We start from the raw sequence: 9,755 nt of genomic DNA on the forward strand, positions 1-9,755 counted from the left end.
AACTAACCAGCAAGTGCACTGGGTCGTCCAAGTAATAAACCTTACGTGAGTAAGGGTCGATCCCACGGAGACTGTCGGCTTGAAGCAAGCTATGGTCACCTTGTAAATATCAGTCAGGCTAATTCAGATGGTGATGGAGAATTGATAATTAAAAGATAAATAAAACATAAAATAAGGATAGAGATACTTATATAATTCTTTGGTTGGAATTTCAGATAAGCGTATGAAGATGCTTTGTTCCTCCTGAACCTCTACTTTCCTATTGCCTTCTTCCAATCATTCATATTCCTTTCCATGGCAAGCTTTATGTTGGGCATCACCGTTGTCAATGGCTACTTTCCGTCCTCTCAGTGAAAACATTCCAAATGCGCTGTCACCGCATGGCTAATCATCTGTCGGTTCTCAATCATGTTGGAATAGGATCCATTGATCCTTTTGCGTCTGTCACACACCCAACAATCGCGAGTTTGAAGCTCGTCACAGCCATCCCTTCCCAGATCCTACTCAGAATACCACAGACAAGGTTTATACGTTCCAGATCTCAGGAATGGCCGCCAATAATTCTAGCCTATACCACGAAGGTTCCAATCTTAGATTAGAAACCCAAGAGATATACATTCAAGCTTGTTTGCATGTAAAACGGAAGTGGTTGTCAATCATGCGTTCATAGGTGAGAATGGTGATGAGTGTCACATAATCATCACATTCATCATGTTCTTGGGTGCGAATGAATATCTTGGAGAAGAAATAGACTTGAGTTGAATAGAAAAACAATAGTACTTTGTATTAATTCATGAAGAACAGCAGAGCTCCACACCTTAATCTATGGTGTGTAGAAACTCCACCATTGAAAATACATAAGAACAAGGTCTAGGCATGGCCGTGAGGCCAGCCCCCAAACGTGAAAAGGTCTATCCAAGTATATCCAAATACAATAGCAAAAGGTCCTATTTATAGAAAACTAGTAGCCTAGGGTTACAGAAATAAGTAATTAATGCAGAAATCTTCTTCCGGGCCCACTTGGTATGTGCTTAGGCTGAGCATTGAAGCTTCCATGTGTAGAGACTTTTCTTAGAGTTAAACGCCAACTTTTGTGCCAGTTTGGGCGTTTAACTCCAGCTTTTGTGCTAGTTTTGGAGTTAAACGCCAGAATTCTTGAGCTGCTTTGGAACGCCTGTTTAGGCCATCAAATCCCAAGCAAAATATAGACTATTATATATTTCTGGAAAGCCCAGGATGTCTACTTTCCAACGCAATTGAGAGCGCGCTAATTGGGCTTCTGTAGCTCCAGAAAATCCACTTTGAGTGCAGGGAGGTCAGAATCCAACAGCATCTGCAGTCCTTTTTCAGCCTCTGAATCAGATTTTTGCTCAGGTCCCTTAATTTCAGCCAGAAAATACCTGAAATCACAAAAAAATACACAAACTCATAGTAAAGTCCAGAAGAGTGATTTTTAAATAAAAACTAATAAAAATATAATAGAAACTAACTAAAATATACTAAAAACATACTAAAAACAATGCCAAAAAGCGTATAAATTATCCGCTCATCACAACATCAAACTTAAATTGTTGCTTGTCCCCAAGCAACTGAAGATCACACTACAAGAATCTTGTTTATTTTTGACAGTTTTTTCTCTTATTTGTGGAGGTTTATAACCCCCACCAAATGGTTTGTGGGAGTTTCTAAAACCCCCAGAATTTGAGGTGCCACGAGGTCTTTTGTGGGGCTTTTTAAAAACCTCCACAATCTATTCAGTGGAGGTTTTGTGTGTGTTTAGTGGGGGTTTTATATTGAATTTTTGTGACAGTTTTAAATCATTTTTGTGGTAATTTAAAATCTCCACAAATTAATTTTTAATTTAAAAAAATTATCTATTTTGTGAGATTTTCAGACCTCCACAAACTCTGTAATTATTTATTTATTTTTAATTTCAAATTATTCATTAATCTCATCTCATTTACATATTTTTAAATTTAAAAAAAAAAGCAACAGCAAGCTTGAAGTCCTAACTCTGGCTATTGTCAATTAGTTTTCACTAATCCTTTCATCTATGAAACATGCTCTCCATTGTCCAGAAACTAGAAATAACTCTAATTGCAAGCTTAGTAGAAAAAAAAAGCATACACCAGCTTCAGCGACTTATCTTGAAGCATTTTCTATTGTATGAAAAATAAACTACATGCCAATATATATTCCTTATTCCATAATCCCTTAAACATGTAAGAACTGTCATAGAACAACCATTGCATTTAGAATAATAAAAACAACAAAAATACACACCTCATCCTTATGTCCCTTGTCATGAATCTGAGATTATATACCAAAACTCTTCCCTTCATTGCAAATAGATTCTTCTCTCACTCTTCAAAAAATTAAGAGCATAGTACACATTGAAATAAGAGACCATATGTTCATAATGGTAAACATCAATGCAACAAAATAGAAAATATAAAAACCATAATTATATCATTAAAAAACAGAAACAAAAGAATTAATTACCTTCAGAGAAAAACAAAGTAGACAGCCAATTTCGAGAGACCACGGCATCCTGGTTTACACACAATAAAATTAGAACCTTGATCAAAAGCAAAATTAAGAGTTATGCTTACTTTGGTCCAAAGGTTGCTTATTTTGACCATTGAACCTTTTTCTTTCCCATTCAAAATTCAAGTGCTTAGTTAATAATATACATATGGTCCAAAAGGATTTTTATTATATTATATTATATTAATTAACTAATATTTTTTATTTGTTCTGCTCAATAACTTCCAGAAACACTTTCACACACAGCAGTAGTTTTTGGTCCAACATAGAATTCCATGATTTTGAGTGGGATTTTGGACTAAAAATATTAATGCTGACCTCATTTTTTTCATTTTCCATCAATCTGTCAACCAGGTGAGATCCAATGAATCTAGCTCTTCGGTGACCAATATTCTCATGTTGGACTGTAATCAAGAAGGAATAATAAATTAATAATAGGTAAAAGTAAAAACACAGCATAGATCGAGGTAAAAAGATGTTTCTGTGAAATTAGTGATTCAAGTAAAACTTATAGCCAAACACCTAATACAAATTGGATCAAAGATCCATAATTGACCTCTCATATACATAAACCAGAAGCATAGATACAACAAAGGATATAAAAACAGAAAGGAAAAAAAATCACTGAACAGTTAGTATACAGTTTATACTGATCTGTCTATAGTATCAATGTTCATGGGGTGAACATAGGCTTTCTGCTAGATCCAAAGGCAGGATTCCATTTCTCTCATAAATATTTCATGGTTATATATATATGTGGATTCCATGGGTGGATTGAAATCTAGTACACTAAAAATGAAAGATAAATATCACACCACATGTAATATCATATGTGAATTATTCCTTTACCTTCATGTAAAATTCTCTAGCTGAGACAGGGATGACCTCTGATCCAAAGTCATTTACAGTTGGAAATCGCCATCTATATTTAATAAATTTGTAGCACTTAGCGAAACAAAATTTGCAATAGGATGAGTCAGTTCATTTTCAGTTAATATTATTTTATTTAAATGCTCTTTGTAAAGCCCCACATGTTGCTCTATTTCAGTACCATAATAGATTTAGAAGTATCTCCTTCTTGAATACATACACACCCATAGAAGCAATGTATGGTTTCTTTACAGCCTCTTCCTTTGAAAGCCCAAGAACTATTGTATCTACTTGCTATATTATGAAGCAGTATTAGCTGTAAACCTTATTCTTGAAACTCCTAATATGTAAGAAGCAGCACAAACATGAGTTATTACCATTGCTTTTAGGTCTTCTCCTTTGGGCTTTTCACTGAATGAGAGAATCCTTCCTTTATCATCTATCTTCAATAGACCAAAATCAGAGGCACGACTGTCACATATGAAGAGAGTTTTAAACAATAATATGTGACAAACATTGTTGAATCATTTATTCATTTGGATTGATAAAAGAGCTATTTTCTCATTCAGAGAAAGATGACAGAGTGATTTCAAGATATACATAATGTGATTATTTATACTAGAAACAGATTCAAAAACCATTAACCCAACTGATGAGCGGATAATTTATACGCTTTTTGGCATTGTTTTTAGTATGTTTTTAGTAGGATCTAGTTACTTTTAGGGATGTTTTTATTAGTTTTTATGTTAAATTCACATTTCTGGACTTTACTATGAGTTTGTGTATTTTTCTATGATTTCAGGTATTTTCTGGCTGAAATTGAGGGACTTGAGCAAAAATCAGATTCGGAGGTTGAAGAAGGACTGCAGATGCTGTTGGATTCTGACCTCCCTGCACTCAAAGTGTATTTTCTGGAGCTACAGAACTCAAAATGGCGCGCTTCCAATTGTGTTGGAAAGTAGACATCTAGGGCTTTCCATCAATATATAATAGTCTATACTTTGGCCGATTTTAGATGACGTAAAAGGGCGTTGAACGCCAGTTCTACGCTGCTGTCTGGAGTTAAACGCCAGAAACACGTCACAAACCAGAGTTGAACGCCAGAAACATGTTACAACCTGGCGTTCAACTCCAAAAGAAGCTTTTGCACGTGGAAAGCTAAAGCTCAGCCCAAGCACACACCAAGTGGACCTCGGAAGTGGATTTATGCATCAATTACTTACTTCTGTAAACCCTAGTAGCTAGTTTATTATAAATAGAACTTTTTACTATTGTATTAGACATCCTGGATTGTATTTTTGATCATGTGATCACGTTTTGGGGGCTGGCCATTCGGTCATGCCTGGACCTTTCACTTATGTATTTTCAACGGTAGAGTTTCTACACTCCATAGATTAAGGTGTGGAGCTCTGCTGTTCCTCATGAATTAATGCAAAGTACTACTGTTTTTCTATTCAACTCAACTTATTCCGCATCTAAGATATTCATTCGCACTTCAACATGAATGTGATGAACGTGACAATCATCATCATTCCCCCACGAACGCGTGCCTGACAACCACTTCCGTTCCACCTTAGATTGGATGATTATCTCTTGGATCTCCTAATCAGAATCTTCGTGGTATAAGCTAGATTGATGGCGGCATTCATGAGAATCCGGAAAGTCTAAACCTTGTCTGTGGTATTCCGAGTAGGATTCTGGGATTGAATGACTGTGACGAACTTCAAACTCGCGAGTGCTGGGCGTAGTGACAGACGCAAAAGGAGGGTAAATCCTATTCCAGTATGATAGAGAACCTCATATGATTAGCCGTGCTGTGACAGAGTATTTGGACCATTTTCACAAGAGGATAGGATGCAGCCATTGACCACGGTGATGCCTCCAGATGATTAGCCATGCAGTGACAGCGCATCGGACCATTTTCACAGAGAGGATGAAAAGTAGCCATTGACAATGGTGATGTCCTTACATAAAGACAGTCATAGAAAGGAGTAAGACTGACTGGATGAAGACAGCGGGAAAGCAGAGATTCAGATGAACGAAAGCATCTCTATGCGCTTATCTGAAATTCTCACCAATGAATTACATAAGTATTTCTATCTTTATTTTCTATTTATTTATTATTAATTTTCGAAAATACTATAACCATTTGATATCCGCCTGACTGAGATTTACAAGGTGACCATAGCTTGCTTCAAACCGACAATCTCTGTGGGATCGACCCTTACTCACGTAAGGTTTATTACTTGGACGACCCAGTGCACTTGCTGGTTAGTTGTATCGAAGTTGTGAATGAAAAATGATTTATTAAGATGTGCGTATAGAGTTTTTGGCGCCGTTGCCTGAGATCACAACTTCGTGTACCAAGTTTTTGGCGCCGTTGCCGGGGATTGTTCGAGTTTGGACAACTGACGGTTCATCATGTTGCTCAGATTGGGTAATTTTCTTCTTATTTTATTTTCAAAAAGTTTTCAAAAAAAAATTTTTCAAAAAAAAATCTTTTAAAAATCTTCAAAAAAATTTTCCTTTATATTCGAAAAAAATAAAAATTCTTTTCAAAAATTTTTATTATGTTCTTCAGAATTTTTAAGAATGAATTCTAGAGTTTCATGAAGCACGTGACGCCTGACTGGTTGTAAAGCCATGTCTAAATTCATTTAGACTGGGGCTTCCAACCCAACATTATCAAGAGCAAGCTAGTTGTTGCTAATCCACCTGCTACTATTCCTGATCCACCTGATTTACATGCTAAAGCTTGACTGGCTATTAAGTCATGTCTAACCCTCAGATTGGAGCTTTAGACTAAGAGTGCAAGATTCCTGGAATTCATATTAAAAATTTTGGAATCCTTATTTTTCTTTTTCACATTAGTTTTCGAAAAATCCAAAAAAAATTAGAAAATCGTAAAAATCAAAAATATTTCGTGTTTCTTGTTTGAGTCTTGAGTCAGATTTTAAGTTTGGTGTCAATTGCATACTCATCTTGCATTTTTCGAAAATTGCATTCATGCATTGCATTCATCATGATCTTCAAGTTGTTCTTGATAAACCTTCTTGATTGATCTTCATATTTTCTTGTTTTGTGTCTTTTCTTATTTTTCATATGCATTCTTGCATTCATAGTGAATATACATGAAAAATTTCTAAGTTTGGTGTCTTGCATATTTTCTTTGCATCAAAAAATTTTTCAAAAATAAGTTCTTGGTGTTCATCTTGACATTCAAAGTGTTCTTGGTGTTCATCTTGACATTCATATCATTCTTGCATGCATCACATGTTTTGATCCAAAATTTTCATGCATTGAGTCTTTTTTATGTTTTTCTCTCTCATCATAAAAATTCAAAAATCAAAAAATATCTTTCCCTCTTTTCTCTCATAAAATTCGAAAATTTGAGTTGACTTTTTCAAAAATTTTTAAAATCTAGTTGTTTCTTATGAGTCAAATCAAATTTTCAATTTAAAAATCTTATCTTTTTCAAAATCTTTTTCAAAAATTAAATCTTTTTCATTTTTCTTATTTATTTTCGAAAATTTTAAAAATATTTTTCAAAAATCTTTTTCTTATCTTTATCACATAATTTTCGAAAATAACATCATCAATTAATGTTTTGATTCAAAAATTTCAAGCTTGTTACTTGCTTGTTAAGAAAGATTCAAACTTTAAGTTCTAGAATCATATCTTGTGATTTCTTGTGAATGAAGTCATTAGTTGTGATTTTAAAAATCAAATCTTTTTCAAAACTAATTTCAATCATATCTTTTCAAAAAATATCTTTTTATCTTATCTTTTTCAAAATCATATCTTTTTCAAAAATTTGATTTTAAAATATCTTTTCTAACTTCTTATCTTCTTATCTTTTCAAAATTTATTTTCAAATTTGTTTCAACTAACTAACTAACTTTTTGTTTGTTTCTTATCTTTTTCAAAACTACCTAACTAACTCTCTCTCTCTCTAATTTTCGAAAATATCTCCCTCTTTTTTTCAAAAATTCTTTTTAATTAACTAATTGTTTCAAAATTCAACTTTAATTTATTTCTTCTTTTAATTTTCGAAAATTCTCTTTCTCTCTCATCTCATTCTATTTATTTATTCATCTACCAACACCTCTCTTCATCTCACATCTCTACTCTCCTTACCCTTGTGTTTCTTTCCTTACACTACATTCTTTTCTTCTTCTTTTCTTCTACTCACACAGGGACCTCTATACTGTGGTAAAAAGGATCCCTATTATTATTTTTCTGTTTCCTCTTTTTCATATGAGCAGGAGCAACGACAAGAATATTCTTGTTGAAGCAGATCCAGAATCATGTACACTTCTGAAAGGAATCCTGTGAGTAATGGGATGTTTCAGAGGAAGGGAGTTCTTGAAATTAATGCTCTGAATGCCATATTAGCTCAGAACAAAATATTGACTCAGCAAGTCAATATGATTTCTCAGAGTCTGAATGGAATGCAAGTTGTATCCAACAGTACTCAAGAGACAGCTTCTGAAGAAGAAGCCTATGATCCTGAGAATCCTGCAATAGCAGAGATAAATTACTTAGGTGAACCTTATGGAAACACCTATAACTCATCATGGAGAAATCATCCAAATTTCTCATGGAAGGATCAACAAAAGCCTCAACAAGGCTTTAATAATGATGGAAGAAATAGGTTTAACAGTAGTAAACCTTTTCCATCATCTTCTCAGCAACAGACAGAAAACTCTGAACAAAATACCTCTAATTTAGCAAACTTAGTCTCTGATCTGTCCAAGGCCACTGTGAGTTTCATGAATGAAACAAGGTCCTCCATTAGAAATTTAGAAGCACAAGTGGGCCAGCTGAGTAAAAGAATCACTGAAACCCCTCCTAGTACTCTCCCAAGCAATACAGAAGAGAATCCAAAAGGAGAATGCAAGGCCATTGAATTGATTACCATGGCCGAACCTAGGAGGAAGGTTGAGGACGTAAATCCCAGTGAGAAAGACCTCCTGGGACGTCCAGTGTTCAATAAGGAGTTTCCTTCTGAGGAACCAAAGGAATCTGAGACTCATCTAGAGACCATAGAGATTCCATTGAACCTCCTTACACCCTTCATGAGCTCTGATGAGTATTCCTCTTCTGAAGAGAATGAGGATGTTACTGAGGAGCAAGTTACCAAGTACCTTGGTGCAATCATGAAGCTGAATGCCAAATTATTTGGTATTGAGACTTGGGAAGATGAACCTCCCTTGTTCATCAATGAACTGAGTGATCTAGATCAACTGACATTGCCCCAGAAGAAACAGGATCCTGGAAAGTTCCTAATACCTTGTACCATAGGCACCATGATCTTTGAAAAGGCTCTGTGTGACCTTGGTTTAGGGATAAACCTCATGCCCCTCTCTGTAATAGAGAAACTGGGAATCTTTGGGGTGCAAGCTGCTAAAATCTCATTAGAGATGGCAGACAATTCAAGAAAACAGGCTTATAGACAAGTAGAGGACATATTAGTAAAGGTTGAAGGCCTTTACATCCCTGCTAATTTCATAATCCTTGATACTGGGAAGGATGAGGATGAATCCATCATCCTTGGAAGACCCTTCCTAGCCACAGCAAGAGCTGTGATTGATGTTGACAGAGGCAAACTAGTCCTTCAATTGAATGAGGACTCCCTTGTGTTTAAAACTCAAGGTCATCCTTCTGTAAACATGGAAAAGAGGCACAGTAAGCTTCTCTCAAAACAGAGTCAACCAGAGCCCCCACAGTCAAACTCTAAGTTTGGTGTTGGGAGGCCACAACCAAACTCTAAGTTTGGTGTTGAACTCCCATATCCAAACTCTAAGTTTAGTATTGGGGAATCTCAATAATGCTCTGAACATCTGTGAGGCTCCATGAGAGCCCACTGTCAAGCTATTGACATTAAAGAAGCGCTTGTTGGGAGGCAACCCAATTTTTATTTAATTATATTTTTATTAGTTATATGTCTTTATAGGTTCATCATCATGTGGAGTCACAAAATAAATCAAAAAATTAAGAACAGAATCAAAAACAGCAGAAGAAAAATCACACCCTGGAGGAGGATCTCACTGGCGTTTAAACGCCAGTAAGGAGCATCTGTCTGGCGTTCAACGCCAGAACAGAGTATGTTTCTGGCGTTGAACGCCAGAAACAAGCAGCATCCTGGCGTTCAGACGCCAGAAATGCACAGTGAAGAAGAGCTGGCTCTGAACGCCAGAAACAAGCATCTAGCTGGCGTTCAACGCCAGAAATATGCTGCATCTGGGCGTTGAACGCCCAGAACAAGCATCAGTTCGGCGTTTAAACGCCAGAATTGCATGCAAAGGCATTTTACATGCCTAATGGGTGCAGGGATG

The 9,755-nt window shown here is 35.7% G+C and overlaps 1 pseudogene; it reads right to left on the bottom strand.

Moving 5' to 3' along the window:
- LOC107633476 overlaps positions 2,130-9,755 on the bottom strand; it is a 14,841-nt pseudogene continuing 7,215 nt past the window's right edge.

Source organism: Arachis ipaensis, chromosome B03, assembly GCF_000816755.2.
Source record: "Arachis ipaensis cultivar K30076 chromosome B03, Araip1.1, whole genome shotgun sequence".
In the NCBI taxonomy this organism is placed as follows: domain Eukaryota; kingdom Viridiplantae; phylum Streptophyta; class Magnoliopsida; order Fabales; family Fabaceae; genus Arachis; species Arachis ipaensis.